The 15,783-nt window shown below is 44.4% G+C and overlaps 1 protein-coding gene across 1 annotated transcript in view; it reads right to left on the bottom strand.

Annotated features, from left to right (window-relative positions):
• Positions 1–15,783, bottom strand: part of LOC129869628 (sec1 family domain-containing protein 2-like) — a 196,470-nt gene that overhangs the window by 20,547 nt on the left and 160,140 nt on the right. The gene's annotated exons all lie outside the window — the stretch shown is intronic.

Genomic DNA, 15,783 nt, shown 5'->3' with positions numbered 1-15,783 from the left:
ATATGGCCCTACAAAAAAGTGCATGGGGAAGAAAAAGTTTGGTCAATAATACCATCAAAAAGACAGAGGGAGAGAGAGGCAGAGGGACACACAGAGAGAGAGAGAGAGAGAGAGAGAGAGAGAGACAGAGTGAGACAGACAGAGACAGCGGGGGGGGGGGGGGGGGGGCTCTAGGTCGGAGTGCTGTTGGCTAGGTAAGTATTTGATTGGCTAGGTAAGTAAGAGATTTTCTGGATTTTTGTTTTAGATTCCGTCTCTCACAGTTGAAGTGTACCTATGATACAAATTACAGACCTCTACATGCTTTGTAAGTAGGAAAACCTGCAAAATCGGCAGTGTATCAAATACTTCTTCTCCCCACTACGTCTCCCTCTCCCTACTAAGGACAAGTGGTTGTCGTTGGTTTAGGAAAATGTCGCGTGGTATTAAGACATACAGTATAAAATACATAAAATCAAACATGAAACCACATCAGTAGGACAGACACTCAGGGAGACAACACCTGGGATGAATGCTTGTGCATAGTAATGACAACAGCAGGACTACTGCCAAACAGCACACTTACATAAGATCCTCTGGGGTTGTTTTCTTCTAATGGACCGTTATATATGGACTGTTACTTCCGGCGCCGACAGAGATGGCCGCCTCGCTTCGCGTTCCTAGGAAACTATGCAGTATTTTGTTTTTTTACGTGTTATTTATTACATTGGTACCCCAGGTAATCTTAGGTTTTATTACATACAGTCGGGAGGAACTACTGGATATTATATCAACGTCAACTCACCATCATTACGACCAGGAATATGACTTTCCCGAAGCGTATCCTGTGTTTTACCCACCACACAGGACAATGGATCGGATCCCTGCCGGCGAACCAATACAACGACGCCGTAAAAGGGGCAGACGAAGCGGTCAGGCGGGAGACGGGCACACCGCTCCCGAGCATACTACTCGCCAATGTCCAGTCTCTTGACAACAAGGTTGATGAAATCCGAGTAAGGGTAGCATTCCAGAGAGACATAAGAAACTGTAACGTTCTTTGCTTCATGGAAACATGGCTCACTCGAGACACGCTATCGGAGTCGATACAGCCAGCTGGTTACTTCACGCATTGCGCCGACAGAAACAAACATATTTCTGGTAAGAAGAGGGGCAGGGGGGTATGCCTTACGATTAACGAGACGTGGTGTGATCATAACAACATACAGGAACTCAAGTCCTTCTGTTTACCTGACTTAGAATTCCTCACAATCAAATGTCGACCGCATTATCTACCAAGAGAATTCTCTTCGATTATAATCACAGCCGCATATATTCCCCCCCAAGTAGACACATCGATGGCCATGAACAAACTTTATTTGACTCTTACGTAAACTGGAAACCACATATTATGAGGCTCCATTCATTGTAGCTGGGGATTTTAACAAGGCTAATCTGAAAACAAGACTCCCTGAACTCTATCAGCATATCGATTGTGCTACCAGGGCTGGTAAAGCCCTGGATCATTGTTATTCTAACTTCCACAACGCATATAAGGCCCTCCCCCGCCCTCCTTTCGGGAAAAGCTGACCACGCCTCCATTTTGTTGCATCCAGCCTATAGACAGAAACTAAAACAGGAAGCTCCCGCTCTCAGGTATGTTCAACGTTGGTCCGACCAATCTGATTCCACGCTTCAAGATTGCTTCGATCACGTGGATTGTGATATGTTCCGCATTGCGTCAAACAACAACATTGACGAATATGCTGATTCGGTGAGCGAGTTCATTAGCAAGTGCATTGGCGATGTCGTACCCACAGCAACTATTAAAACATTCCCCAACCAGAAACCGTGGATTGATGGCAGCATTCACATGAAACTGAAACCGCGAACCACTGCTTTTAACCAGGGCAAGGTGACCGGAAACATGACCGAATACAAACAGTGTAGCTATTCCCTCCGCAAGGCAATCAAACTAGCTAAGCGTCAGTATAGAGACAAAGTAGAGTCGCAATTCAACGGCTCAGACACAAGAGGTATGTGGCAGGGTCACAATATATCACGGATTACAAAAAGAAAACGAGCCCCGTCGCGGACCAGGATGTCTTGCTCCCAGACAGACTAAACAACTTCTTTGCTCACTTTGAGGACAATACAGTGCCACTGACACGGCCCGCTACCAAAACCTGCGGACTCTCCTTCACTGCAGCCGATGTGAGTAGAACATTTAAACGTGTTAACCCTCGCAAGGCTGCAGGCCCAGACGGCATCCCCAGCCGCGTCCTCAGACCAGCTGGCTGGTGTGTTTACGGACATATTCAATCAATCCTTATCCCAGTCTGCTGTTCCCACATGCTTCAAGAGGGCCACCATTGTTCCTGTTCCCAAGAAAGCTAAGGTAACTGAGCTAAACGACTACCGCCCCGTAGCACTAACTTCCGTCATCATGAAGTGCTTTGAGAGACTAGTCAAGGACCATATCACCTCCACCATACCTGACACCCTCGACCCACTCCAATTTGCTTACCACCCCAATAGGTCCACAGACGACGCAATCGCAACCACACTGCACACTGCCCAAACCCATCTGGACAAGAGGAATACCTATGTGAGAATGCTGTTCATCGACTACAGCTCAGCATTTAACACCATAGTACCTTCCAAACTCGTCACCAAGCTCGAGACCCTGGGTCTCGACCCCGCCCTGTGCAACTGGGTACTGGAATTCCTGACGGGCCGCCCCCAGGTGGTGAGGGTAGGTAACATCTCCACCCCGCTGATCCTCAACACCGGGGCCCCACAAGGGTGCGTTCTGAGCCCTCTCCTGTACTCCCTGTTCACCCACGACTGCGTGGCCATGCACGCCTCCAACTCAATCCTCAAGATTGCAGACGACACTACAGTGGTAGGCTTGATTACCAACAACGACGAGACGGCCTACAGGGAGGAGGCGAGGGCCCTCGGAGTGCACATTTGTGGCATGCTGGAGGTCATTTTGCAGGGCTCTGGCAGTGCACCTCCTTGCACAAAGGCGGAGGTAGCGGTCCTGCTGCTGGGTTGTTGCCCTCCTACGGCCTCCTCCACGTCTCCTGATGTACTGGCCTGTCTCCTAGTAGCGCCTCCATGCTCTGGACACTACGCTGACAGACACAGCAAACCTTTTTGCCACAGCTCGCATTGATGTGCCATCCTGGATGAACTGCACTACCTGAGCCACTTGTGTGGGTTGTAGACTTCGTCTCATGCTACCACTAGAGTGAGAGCACCGCCAGCATTCAAAAGGGACCAAAACATCAGCCAGGAAGCATAGGAACTGAGAAGTGGTCTGTGGTCACCACCTGCAGAATCACTCCTTTTTGGGGGGTGTCTTGCTAATTGCCTATAATTTCCACCTTTTGTCTATTCCATTTGCACAACAGCATGTGAAATTTATTGTCAATCAGTGTTGCTTCCTAAGTGGACAGTTTGATTTCACAGAAGTGTGATTGACTTGGAGTTACATTGTGTTGTTTAAGTGTTCCCTTTATTTTTTTGAGCAGTGTATAATGTTTACATACCCTACATTACTCTTCTCATATGTATATACTGTACTCGATACCATCTACTGCATCTTGCCTATTCCGTTCTGTACCATCACTCATTCATACAGTGGGGCAAAAAAGTATTTAGTCAGCCACCAATTGTGCAAGTTCTCCCACTTAAAAAGATGAGAGAGGCCTGTAATTTTCATCATAGGTACAAAAAAATCCAGAAAATCACATTGTAGGATTTTTAATGAATTTATTTGCAAATTATGGTGGAAAATAAGTATTTGGTCACCTACAAACAAGCAAGATTTCTGGCTCTCACAGACCTGTAACTTCTTCTTTAAGAGGCTCCTCTGTCCTCCACTCGTTACCTGTATTAATGGCACCTGTTTGAACTTGTTATCAGTATAAAAGACACCTGTCCACAACCTCAAACAGTCACACTCCAAACTCCACTATGGCCAAGACCAAAGAGCTGTCAAAGGACACCAGAAACAAAATTGTAGACCTGCACCAGGCTGGGAAGACTGAATCTGCAATAGGTAAGCAGCTTGGTTTGAAGAAATCAACTGTGGGAGCAATTATTAGGAAATGGAAGACATACAAGACCACTGATAATCTCCCTCGATCTGGGGCTCCACGCAAGATCTCACCCCGTGGGGTCAAAATGATCACAAGAACGGTGAGCAAAAATCCCAGAACCACACGGGGGGACCTAGTGAATGACCTGCAGAGAGCTGGGACCAAAGTAACAAAGCCTACCATCAGCAAGGGCATTGAAGATGAAACGTGGCTGGGTCTTTCAGCATGACAATGATCCCAAACACACCGCCCGGGTGTCCAGATCTCAACCCCATAGAAAATCTTTGGAGGGAGTTCAAAGTCCGTGTTGCCCAGCAACAGCCGCAAAACATCACTGCTCTAGAGGAGATCTGCATGGAGGAATGGGCCAAAATACCAGCAACAGTGTGTGAAAACCTTGTGAAGACTTACAGAAAACGTTTGACCTCTGTCATTGCCAACAAAGGGTATATAACAAAGTATTGAGATAAACTTTTGTTATTGACCAAATACTTATTTTCCACCATAATTTGCAAATAAATTCATTAAAAATCCTACAATGTGATTTTCTGGATTTTTCTTTCTCATTTTGTCTGTCATAGTTGAAGTGTACCTATGATGAAAATTACAGGCCTCTCTCATCTTTTTAAGTGGGAGAACTCTCACAATTGCTGGCTGACTAAATACTTTTTTGCCCCACTGTATATCTTTATGTACATATTCTTCATCCCTTTACTCTTGTGTGTATAAGGTAGCTGTTGTGGAATTGTTAGGTTAGATTACTCGTTGGTGATTACTGCATTGTCGGAACTAGAAGCACAAACATTTCCCTACACTCGCATTAACATCTGCTAACCATGTGTATGTGACAAATAAAATTGGATTTGATGATTTGATATATGTAGGCTACTAGCCTAGAGGTTAGAGTTCAGTCCAAAGCCTCCACATCAAAAGGAATACTTTGCTACCATACTGACCAATCACTCTCTCAGTCTGGGGCTCTAAGCTTCTGTATCCTCCCTAATCAGGAACACAACTACTGACCAACAGATTAACCCTGTGGATTGACTTCCTGTGAGCTAAGAGCAGAAAGCAACCCAATATGAACCCAGTAAACCCAAAGTATAGAACAAGATAATTGGCTAGAAATAGTACTACTATTGAGAGTTAAGTGCGTTGCCTGTTTTCTTTGTAGATTAGATTTACCAGACACCTCAACTCTGACTGGATGTCAATGAGCATGCGTGACTTGAAAACCACTTATTTATGACAGGGTTTCCATCAAACCATGAAACAAAAGCAAAACATTTAATTTAACTATATTTTAAATTTACATTTTAGTCATTTAGCAGACGCTCTAATCCAGAACTCCCTTCCCTCTTTAGGGGAAAATATTATTATATATATGACAGCTTGTATATATGTGTGTGTGTGTACAGTATGTATGTTTACACACAAAAATCCATATTTGCCATATATATTCATAAAGCCTTTTTCAGATCAAATATATTTTGTTCATTAACACAACTGAACTGGAGTTGTTCCCATGTACAAATGGATATACACCCAGTGTACAAAACATTAGGAACACCTTCCTCTTTTGCCCTCAGAACAGCCTCAATTCATTGGGGCATAGGCCAGCATCCTGTAGAACGCTTTCAACAGGAGTACAAGCTGTCAAAAGCATTCCACAGGGATGCTGGCCCATGTTGACTCCAATACTTCCCACAGTTGTGTCAAGTTGGCTGGATGTCCTTTGGGTGGTGGCCCACTCTTGATACACACGGGAAACTGTTGAGTGTGAAAAACTCAGCAGCTTTGCAGTTCTTGACACACTCATACCGGTACACCTGGCACCTACTACCATACCCTGTTCAAAGGCACTCAAATCTTTTGTCTTTTCCATTCATGCTCTGAATGCAACACATACACAATCCATATCTCAATTGTCTCAAGGCTTAAAAATCATTATTTAACCTGTCTCCTCCCCTTCATCTACAGTCGTGGCCAAAAGTTGGGAGAATGACACAAATATTATTTTTCACAAAGTCTGCTGCTTCAGTTTGTATGATGGCAATTTGCATATACTCCAGAATGTTATGAAGAGTGATCAGATGAATTGCAAAGTCCCTCTTTGCCATGCAAATGAACTGAATCCCCAAAAAACATTTCCACTGCATTTCAGCCCTGCCAAAAAAAAGGACCAGCTGACATCATGTCAGTGATTCTCTCGTTAACACAGGTGTGAGCGTTGACGAGGACAAGGCTAGAGATCACTCTGTCATGCTGATTGTTTTCGAATAACAGACTGGAAACTTCAAAAGGAGGGTGGTGCTTGGAATCATTGTTCATCCTCTGTCAACCATGGTTACTTGCAAGGAAACACGTGCCGTCATCATTGCTTTGCACAGAAAGGGCTTCACAGGCAAGGATATTGCTGCCAGTAAGATTGCACCAAAATCAACCATTTATCGGATCATCAAGAACTTCAAGGAGAGCGGTTCAATTGTTGTGAAGAAGGCTTCAGGGCGCCCAAGAAAGTCCAGCAAGCGCCAGGACCATCTCCGAAAGTTGATTCAGCTGCGGGATCGGGGCACCACCAGTATAGAGCTTGCTCAGGAATGGCAGCAGGCAGGTGTAAGTGCATCTGCACGCACAGTGAGGCGAAGACTTTTGGAGGATGGCCTGGTCTCAAGAAGGGCAGCAAAGAAGCCACTTCTCTCCAGGAAAAACATCAGGGACAGACTGATATTCTGAAAAAAGTACAGGGATTGGACTGCTGAGGACTGGGGTAAAGTAATTTTCTCTGATGAATCCCCTTTCCGATTGATTGGGGCATCCGGAAAAAAGCTTGTCCGGAGAAGACAAGGTAAGCGCTACTATCAGTCCTGTGTCATGCCAACAGTAAAGCATCCTGAGACATTCGTGTGTGGGGTTGCTTCTCAACCAAGGGAGTGAGCTCACTCACAATTTTGCCTAAGAACACAGCCATGAATAAAGAATGGTACCAACACATCCTCCGAGAGCAACGTCTCCCAACCATCCAGTGACAGTTATGTGACGAACAATGCCTTTTCCAGCATGATGGAGCACCTTGCCATAAGGCAAAAGTGATAACTAAGTGGCTCAGGGAAGAAAACGTTGATATTTTGGGTCCATGGCCAGGAAACTCCCCAGACCTTAATCCCATTGAGAACTGTGGTCAATCCTCAAGAGGCAGGTGGACAAACAAAAACCCACAAATTCTGACAAACTCCAAGCATTGATTATGCAAGAATGGGCTGCCATCAGTCAGGATGTGGCCCAGAAGTTAATTGACAGCATGCCAGGGCGGATTGCAGAGGTCTTGAAAAAGGGCCAACACTGCAAATATTGACTTTTTGCATCAACTTCATGTAATTGTCAATAAAAGCCTTTGACACTTATGAAATGCTTCTAATTATACTTCAGTATTCCATAGTAACATATGACAAAAATATCTAAAGACACTGAGGCAGCAGACTTTGTGAAAATTAATATTTGTGTCATTCTCAAAACTTTTGGCCACGACTGTACATTTGCGCGACCCACTTTTCCGTTTATATTTTTTACACACACACAACAACAACAACAAAAAAATTATTTTTTTAAATTTCACTTCACCAATTTGGACTATTTTGTGTATGTCCATTACATGAAATCCAAATAAAATCAATTTAAATAACAGGTTGTAATGCAACAAAATAAGAAAAATGTCAAGGGGGATGAATACTTTTGCAAGACACTGTATGTGCATGCTTTCAAGCACACCCATCTCATTAACTTGTGGTGAGTTATTCACCATTTTATATGAACAAATAAGGTTTTATATGCAATATGGTTAAATAAAGTGCAAAATTATTGATTATTATTATAAGAGTTCTTTGCCACTTCCCATGAGCCGGGTTGTGACAAAAACTCACACTCACTCTTATGTTAAATAAATGTATTGTATAGTGTGTGTGTGGCAGGCTTACAATGATGGCAAAAAACAACATTTGAGAGTGCGCTGACCCAGGTGCTAGAGGGGGTATGCAGCTGGAGGTTGAATGTTTGAAGGGGTACAGGACTATAAAAAGTTTGGGAACCACTGATCTACACTGATTGAAGTGGATTTAACAAGTTACATCAATAAGGGATCATAGCTCTCACCTGGTCAGTCTGTCATAGAAAGAACAGGTGCTCCTAATGTTTTATAGACTCAATGTACTTTGACAGCGAGTTATTTCACCACATAACTCCCTCTGAAATGTTAAAAATCTGTAATTTAAGTCAACAGGGCTGGCCAGTTGTATTTTGGTCCGTTCTATTTTGGAGAGTTAGATATGCCCACATGCACTTCAACAACAGAGATATAATGTACACAGAGTGGCCTGACTCAATGTCAAGACTGTCAGGATTTCATCTGTATTATATCATGGTTATTGTTAGGTCCTTCTCCAAATAGAGCTGATATCATATTTAACCTTGGTGGGTGCGTTGTTATGAGTCGCTGGCTATTGGAATGTAAAGCGTCTTGCACTGTGGCTTTCACTTCCCCATCAGTCGGAGGGGTTAGCTCATAGGAAAAACAGCCCTGCTCTCCTATCAGATGGACAGCAGCGTGAAGAAAGAGTGGGTCGGATGTGGGCTTTATCCTTCCACAACATGGATGTAAGACAGCCTGCACAGGAGAGAGACATCCTGCAAAACTACGTAAAACAGTGTGAGTGTGTGTGTGCGTGCGAGCAAGTTTGCATTTTGTCAAGTATAAATACTGAAAACAGACCCAAAAATGTCTATTCACAGACATAGAAGCCAGACTTGCACTTTCAGGAACTTATGCAAACCAGCTACATTTTATCCATGCCATTCTGCTGCAGTGAGGGTGTGTCTCAGCATGTGTAGCGTGAGAGGGCTGTGATGTGGGTTGAGAATGGATGTAGAGCGGCAGAGGGATGGAGGTGTGTCTGGGTGGAGCGTGAGAGGGCTGTGATGTGGGTTGAGGATGGATGTAGAACGGCAGAGGGAGGGAGATGTGTCTGGGTGGAGCGTGAGAGGGCTGGTTGACTGGATGCCAAAGCACACAGTGCTGCATGTCTGGAGCAGGCTGCAGGCTCTGCCAGGCCGGGACACAGTCTGTGGTTGAGATGTTGATTACACCACTGCCGTGCCATGGCATTAAGCGGCCCAACCCGGCCCAGGTGCTGCTGCTCTGACAACAGCCAGGCGGAACAAAATGTCCGTAGTAGAGCAGAACTCCTTGCTGCGGGACTCTGTCACACACACCATCTGTCCGCCTGCCTGCCTCTCACGCAACTCTGGGACAGATCTACCACAACACAGAGCAGAAACAGTGTGTTTGTGTGTGTGAGTGCTTATAAGTGTACTGTATGTGAGATAGTTGGCTTATGTAGGTGCAAGCCTGTATGCGTATGTAAAATGTTGGGTTTACTTATGCATGCATAAGCATGTTTATGAATATGAAAGTCTATTTGTGAATGAATGTGTATCTGCTCATATGCAGAATGTCTGTTGATATGGATCATGACTGTTTCTCTGTAATAGCCCTGTGCCTCTAATGACCTCGTAAGTGCATGAAGAACGTAACTGGTTTCTGTTGTAAAACAGCTTTTAGGCCCATTTACCCATTTATCCCCTAATACCATCACCAGCTCCATTATCAAATCCAAACTAATGTGATGTTGCCCCTGACTCACCTTTAGTATCACACTGAACCCTGTCACTAAGATTGAAAGAGAGAATAGGAGGGAGAAATGGGAGAGAGAATGTAATGATGTGTGTTAAGTAGATCAGTGAGAACACAGTCAGCAGTATGACAGGAAGTGGTTGATGTAGACTTTCCGGAAAATTCTTAACGAGGTCTAATAGAGCAGTAGGGACAGGAGGTGATACTGGGAGGTGAGGCTGTGTATGTGCTTGCACACAGTCTCTCAGCTCTAAGTAGTGAATGATGGGCACAAATTGTCCTTATGGAAAGAATGTGAGGAAGAACAAAAAGACATTCCGGTATATAACTTAGTACTCATTAACAGCACACAGCTCTCCATCCAGGATCCGCTCCACTAGAGAACATTGAATTAGAGTAGTCTCCTCAACAACCTCTCTAAACACTCCCTCAGAGTCCCAACCCCAGCCCCAGAATAAAGACTGATCGCTCCAGAATTATCACTGTAATGCAGAGTCAGAGTCAGACAGTGGAACCAACTATAACTTAAGCTGATTTTGTCACCTGACCGGAATTCTATTTTGTGTGAGAAAAGCAGAGGTGCTTCCTAACTTCAAAGGGAGAAAAAGAGAAACACAGATTCCTGGGGATGAGGAATCACCAGAGCTTATATCAGCATTCCCAATGAATCCTCCTGTAGAATGCTGGCTGGCTCCTGCATCCCATTCCTGTCCTCTGGAATCTCACTAATAGCGGGTAAAGGGAGGAAGTATGTATACAGTAGGACTGGGGCACTACACTATGAGAAGGTGGGGGGTAAGAAAGTGGGCATCTTCTAACATGTCATGAATATTACAGTTCTCTCTGTAGAGATAGGGTTTAGTCATGTCCCAGGGAACAACCTAGCATCCGGTCAAGGTGTGCCGTCATCCCCATGGTAACACGTTAATGTCAGGTCTAGCGGACAACATCTCTACATCAGCCAGAGGCTATGTGATGAAGCTTCCTGCCTTACTGTCAGATCTGCTGAGACACAGAGGGACAGTAGTAGTGTAACCGGAGTACACTCTGGTCACTTGCAGACAGAGCTGCACAGAGCTGTAAGTGAAGCTGTTGGGCAGAGTGGAGCAGAGGCACAGAGAAGAGCTGGGTGATGATAAAATAAAGCATGGAGAGCTCAGTGCTAATTATAAACTGGTATAAATTGTATTGTAGCTGACAATGTATGTACAAACGTCATGACAGAGATGTTTTTATGTGTTTTGGTAGGAATATTGTGACAAAGACTTAGTGTGAAAGTCATGAATCACAGTATTAACCTCTATATCAGGGGTATTCAACTCTTACCCTACGCGGTCTGGAGCCTGCTGGTTTTCTGTTCTACCTGATTGCACCCACCTGATGTCCCAGTGGAACTCCCAGAGTTGAGTTTGAGGGCTCAATATGTATTATTAACCTTTAGAAATTACAGATTGGGCAAACAGCAAGTGAATATTTTACACCTTCTCTTATTAGACTAGCCTACTTATACAACTGCTCATTTGATGATACTGTATTGGCACAGGAAACCCATATGACACATAGCCCACAATGACCCTGCCTCACACACGTCTTCAGGATTCGGTTCAATCGGGGGCTCTGAATGAACAAACTACCCAACAGTCCAGTAATAATGACCTGACCAGTCTTAGTGATTTCCCAAAGACAAAGAATTCCTGCTATAGTTGGCTAGATTCTGGTTTTACACCATAATCCTGTTCACTGTGATCCGAGCCACTTGACAAGAAACACAAGACCAGCTAATCAGACCAGGATCAGCCCTCTCTCCCCAATTCTCTCTCTCCCTCCATCACTCTTTCTCTATGGACAGACAACACCTCTCTACTAACGTCCACAGCCACTAGTCTTCCCACCTATTCCTGGACTCAGTGATGTAACTCAGCTATGCCTGGATCATATTCCTTAAGATTTTGGGGGCAAAATTGTGGATCCATGAGTGTTTATTTGCTGTGTTTCAGATATGGAAGAGAAAATAGATGGCTGGCTGGCTAGTCTTCTCTTCCTGAGGTATTTTGGAAAGAGGCACAGTAAAATGAGAGTACGAGAGCTTACATTTACATTTTAGTCATTTAGCAGACACTCTTATCCACAGCATCATTTTTTTGGTACTTTTTGGAACTGGTCCTCTGTGGGAATCGAACCCACAACCCTGGCGTTGAACCCTGGCGTCAGTTCAAGTGGGGGCTATACCAACTCAGGGTATTTTCTGCAAAGAAAAGTCTTGGGCGGGCTTCAGTGTTTTTTCTGGCCACCTACACTACCATTCAAAAGTTTGGAGTCACCTAGAAATTCCCTTGTTTTTTAAAGAAAAGCACATTTTTTGTCCATTAAAATAACATAACATTTATCAGAAATACAATGTAGACATTGTTAATGTTGTAAATTACTATTGTAGCTGGAAAAGGCAGATTCTTTATGGAATATCTAGATAGGCGTACAGAGGCCAATTATCAGCAACCATCACTCCTGTCTTCCAATGGCACGTTGTATTAGCTAATCCAAGTTTATCATTTTAAAAAGGCTAATTAATCATTAGAAAAACCTTTTGCAATTATGCTAGCACAGCTGAAAACCGTTGTTCTGATTAAAGAAGCAATAAAACTGGCCTTCTTTAGACTAGTTGAGTATCTGGAGCATCATCATTTGAAGGTTCAATTACAGGCTCAAAATGGCCAGAAACAAAGTACTTTCATCTGAAACTCGTCAGTCTATTCTTGTTCAGATAAATGAAGGCTATTCCATGCGAGAAATTGCCAAGAAGCTAAAGATCTCGTACAACGCTGTGCACTACTCCCTTCACAGAACAGCGCAAACTGTCTCTAACCAGAATAGAAAGAGGAGTGGGAGGCCCCGGTGCACAACTGAGCAAGAGGACAAGTACACTGTTCAAAAAAATAAAGGGAACACTTAAACAACACAATGTAACTCCAAGTCAATCACACTTCTGTGAAATCAAACTGTCCACTTAGGAAGCAACACTGATTGACAATAAATTTCACATGCTGTTGTGCAAATGGAATAGACAAAAGGTGGAAATTATAGGCAATTAGTAAGACACCCCCAAAAAAGGAATGGTTTTGCAGGTGGTGACCACACACCACTTCTCAGTTCCTATGCTTCCTGGCTGATGTTTTGGTCCCTTTTGAATGCTGGCGGTGCTTTCACTCTAGTGGTAGCATGAGACGGAGTCTACAACCCACACAAGTGGCTCAGGTAGTGCAGCTCATCCAGGATGGCACATCAATGCGACCTGTGGCAAAAAGGTTTGCTGTGTCTGTCAGCGTAGTGTCCAGAGCATGGAGGCGCTACCAGGAGACAGGCCAGTACATCAGGAGACGTGGAGGAGGCCGTAGGAGGGCAACAACCCAGCAGCAGGACCGCTACCTCCGCCTTTGTGCAAGGAGGTGCACTGCCAGAGCCCTGCAAAATGACCTCCAGCTGTCCACAAATGTGCATGTGTCAGCATATGGTCTCACAAGGGGTCTGAGGATCTCATCTCGGTACCTAATGGCAGTCAGACTACCTCTGGGGAGCACATGGAGGGCTGTGCGGCCCCACAAAGAAATGCCACCCCCACCATGACTGACTGACCGCCAATCCGGTCATGCTGGTGGATGTTGCAGGCAGCAGAACGTTCTCCACGGCGTCTCCAGACTCTGTCACGTCTGTCACATGTGCTCATGTGCTCAGTGTGAACCTGCTTTCATCTGTGAAGAGCACAGGGCGCCAGTGGCGAATTTGCCAATCTTGGTGTTCTCTGGCAAATGCCAAACGTCCTGCACGGTGTTGGGCTGTAAGCACAACCCCCACCTGTGGACGTCGGGCCCTCATACCACCCTCATGGAGTCTGTTTCTGACCGTTTGAGCAGACACATGCACATTTGTGGCCTGCTGGAGGTCATTTTGCAGGGCTCTGGCAGTGCACCTCCTTGCACAAAGGCGGAGGTAGTGGTCCTGCTGCTGGGTTGTTGCCCTCCTACGGCCTCCTCCACGTCTCCTGATGTACTGGCCTGTCTCCTGGTAGCGCCTCCATGCTCTGGACACTACGCTGACAGACACAGCAAACCTTTTTGCCACAGCTCGCATTGATGTGCCATCCTGGATGAGCTGCACTACCTGAGCCACTTGTGTGGGTTGTAGACTCCGTCTCATGCTACCACTAGAGTGAAAGCACCGCCAGCATTCAAAAGTGACCAAAACATCAGCCAGGAAGCATAGGAACTGAGAAGTGGTGTGTGGTCACCACCTGCAGAACCATTCCTTTTTTGGGGGTGTCTTACTAATTGCCTATAATATCCACCTTTTGTCTATTCCATTTGCACAACAGCATGTGAAATGTATTGTCAATCAGTGTTGCTTCCTAAGTGGACAGTTTGATTTCACAGAAGTGTGATTGAATTGGAGATACATTGTGTTGTTTAAGTGTTCCCTTTATTTTTTTGAGCAGTGTACATTAGAGTGTCTAGTTTGAGAAACAGACGCCTCACAAGTCCTCAACTGGTATCTTCATTAAATAGTACCCGCAAAACACCAGTCTCAACGTCAACAGTGAAGAGGTGACTCCAGGATGCTGGCCTTCTAGGCAGAGTTCCTCTGTCCAGTGTCTGTGTTCTTTTGCCCATCTTAATATTTAATTTTTATTGGCCAGTCTGAGATATGTCTTTTTCTTTGCAACTCTGCCTAGAAGGCCAGCATCCCGGAGTCGCCTCTTCACTGTTGATCGCCAACATCAGAGCAGCAGGAAGGTTATCTAGATATTCCATAAAAAATCTGCCGTTTCCAGCTACAATAGTAATTTACAACATTAACAATGTCTACATTGTATTTCTGATAAATACAGGGAGGGGAGAAACCGTTGGGCTTGCAGTAGATTGCGTAACATGTTGCAGCACATGATAAGCAATATAGGTGTTGGAATAAACTTGTAAAACAGCATTGTCAGAGAGGAGGAGGGACATTTATGACGCTATGTGTGATATATAAACTAATGTGCATGGTATTATGATCAGAGCTCTCTGAATAAAGAACTTACCTTTACATACTTCCATGACTTTGTCAAATTCTTCTATTAACCGGGCCTTACAACCCCAGGGGAATTGGTCAAAGTATATAGTGAGTTAATATCATTGGAACTAGAAATTCTCGTGACACTTTGATAAAAGGGGAGATCGTTACATCTCTTGAGAGTCATCAATTTCTTTGTATTCAAGCAGAATGATCTGTGAGAGAAAGACGAAAACTCTATTACACATTCATGGGCAATCGTTGTGTACTGTCTGTATTCCTACTGTAGCAGCATGGTGTAGAATGAGACATCTCACAGACACACGTTAGCTAGCTAGCTACAACACACAGGTATAGCTACTCCAAGATTAATATGAGTCATAAACCTAAAGCCAATTCTTTACACTCCTTAACATTTCTCCAGTTTTGCTCCTAATGAGAGGCACTGAGGCTAGCTAGGTTAGTTAGCTAGCCAGCTATAATGTTAGAATACAGTATATTTTAGAAATTTGGCTAGCTTGTCTTTAAAATGATAGTAGCAAGCCACGTTATGGCTGAAGTGATCAACAAATTGTACTGTACAACACTGCCTCATTTAAAAAGAGAGCTTATATTGCAAGCTAGCTACCGACAGCAAAACAACTGACTTGTTAGTCATTTGCCCTTCTGAGTACTGGTCTAGGCTGCAGCTGCTGCTTGCTGGTCTCGCAATTACTTTTCTTGCCGTCTCAACTCCTCTTCAGTGTATTCCGGCTCAAATAAATATGTCTGTGTGTTCCTATGTAAAATAACATGACAAAATGTTTTGTCGTCCAGCTTCTTGGAAAGACAAATTTCTGATTCGTAGCTAATTATTTAGCAATCTCAGATGGACAGTGCACCGTAACATAGCTTCTGTAAACCTGTAAACTAGTACCTCCCGTTTTGAAAAGCCTGCCTTCGAGTGTAGGAACTATCAGGAATCAA

The sequence above is a fragment of the Salvelinus fontinalis genome, chromosome 14 (assembly GCF_029448725.1).
Source record: "Salvelinus fontinalis isolate EN_2023a chromosome 14, ASM2944872v1, whole genome shotgun sequence".
In the NCBI taxonomy this organism is placed as follows: Eukaryota; Metazoa; Chordata; class Actinopteri; order Salmoniformes; family Salmonidae; genus Salvelinus; species Salvelinus fontinalis.
Note: the sequence above shows the minus strand (reverse complement) of the source record. Positions and strands in the feature narration are given on the sequence as shown.